This window comes from Triticum dicoccoides, chromosome 2B (genome assembly GCF_002162155.2).
Source record: "Triticum dicoccoides isolate Atlit2015 ecotype Zavitan chromosome 2B, WEW_v2.0, whole genome shotgun sequence".
Taxonomy (NCBI): domain Eukaryota; kingdom Viridiplantae; phylum Streptophyta; class Magnoliopsida; order Poales; family Poaceae; genus Triticum; species Triticum dicoccoides.
In genome coordinates, this window is record NC_041383.1 from 183,163,869 (window position 1) to 183,166,142 (window position 2,274).

Sequence of the window (2,274 nt, forward strand, 5' to 3'; positions counted from 1 at the left end):
CGGACCGGCGGTGGGGAGTGTTTTCAGGGCGGGCGGCGCGGCGCACCGCCGGCCGTGGGCGGCGGGGGGCTGCTGTTTGGCCGGTGGTGGCTGGCGGCTCACGGGGGTGGAGGTTGAAGATGAACCGCAGGCCCTTGATTTCGTATCCAACGGCTGCTAAATCGACTGACCAGAGATGAAAAATTCAGTCGACCGACGTGTAGCCTCACCTTGCTAGTGCGTTCAGTTTCGACAGCAAAATTCAGTTTCGACAGCAAAATTCAGTTTGGACAGTTAGGTTCAGTTTCGACAGTTAAGTTCAGAGATGAGCGGCTGATGTATTTTACATCTAGCACTTTGTGGTTATGTATTTTACGTCATGTATTGGAGATGCTATTAGAATTCCACTCAGGTTAACGTTGTCCGTTGTCTCTCTTGTCCCGCTTCAGCCTCCGCGTCGTACAACTCACTGGAGCTGCTCCAACGACGAAACCCTCCATCATAGTAGAGCAGTACCTCGGGCTCCATCTCCAGACGCCTAAGATCTTCTTCCCCTCCTCCGACAGCAAAGTCAGCCGGAGCATCCTCACCGGCCAACCCAATCATGCTGAGATCAACATGGCTTCGCCAAAGAGGTTGTACACTTGTTGCATCTCTTTTTTACTCTACATGTTATCTATATTGTCCACTGAGCACACGGATTTGTTCCTTTAGTGTCTCCTTGAAAGAAAAAATGTAGGAATTTTAACTTTCACTTGTCCTCCTTTTCAAATTCCTATTCATGAAGCACAAGACTAAGAGATAGTAGCATAATAGCATTATAACCGTACATTTTCCTGTGGTTTGACTTAATCTCACCATGCTTCTTTGCATCCTGTGATCTTCCAATTGTTGTGAATCAAACACCTAGATTGGCAGAAATCCTACATTTTTAAATTCTCTGTTTTGCACGTGCATTCCTATCCTATTCCTGTCTATTTCCTATCCCTGCATTGTTGGAATCCTCCAATTCAAACGAGCCCTTACAGAATTATTTCTCTTACAGATAGTTGTCAAAGAAAACCTTGCGTGGTTTGTCCCGGTCCTGCTGCGCCGTCATCCACCCCAGCTCAGCTGCTCCAACGACAGAAGGGTCCAGCAGAGCAGGATCCGGCCTCCAGACTGTCTTTCGCCGCCTTAGATCTTCTTCCTCGCCGCTGGCAGCCATGAAAACTGCATTACCATCACCAACCGAGCAGATGACCTCGAGGACTACACGGGTCAGCAAGAGAGGTCGCACTCTTTCGTATCTGCTTACGTTATGCATCGCTTAATATTACATGCTACTTTATCATCCTGTTCACCGATTAGACTCTGAATCAACTCCAAACTAATGGTCAAACTTGAGTTTTTAAATGGTTGTGGGGTACATATCGGGGCCGCTATCGATAGTATCTATCTACTATCTGGTTAATCTCTGGTGTCTACTATGAGTTTCATGTTGGGTGGGAAACAAACAGTAAAGAAGCCATTATCTATATTTATTAACTGAAGCCATTATCTGCCTGCTATTATTGATTTTGGGTCTATCCACAGGTTGCTACCATCACTCTGGATTTCTGCATGCACTCCTTACATAATCTCACTATGTTTTATTCCTATGCATGACAGTTATTGTAAACAATGGAACTGAACATGTAGAGCAAAAGAGACGAGCCTTGCGTGCCAATATAATTTCATGCAGACGTCGCTCCATGGTAGGCGCAAAGGCAGCCCCCCTCCACGCATTTCGGATTGTAATCAAGAGGAAGATATCTGTTCTGAGGGGGATTCAGAAGGAGAAGATAACTCCTATTTACCCCCTGAGGTCTTCGCTCTAACTTGGCATGCTGATGTTGGTTATATCATGCATATGGTGTCTTGCATTGCTTACTTTATACATCAAATATGTCACCTGCTTAGTTTAGACATCCTTTGTGCGAATGCCATCTGTTTAGTTTATTCATCGTTTATGTGAATTATGCAACGCCACCTTGTTTAGCCAGGCATCATATATGTGAATTTTGAAATGCCATCCTGCTTAGCCAGTCATCATATATGTAAATTATATCAGGCCATCTTTTTTTCGTTACATATTACATTCATCAACAATGTTAGTACATTCAACTGCTCTTCGTGTGCATCAGCCGTTTGACACGGTGATGGCAAATTCTGGAGTGAAAACAAGGTCTTCTGAGCAGACTATGCTATCTGACGAAGCGCATATCTCGCTGGTTACGGATAGCTCCTCAGAGGAGGATTCAGAGACAGATGACC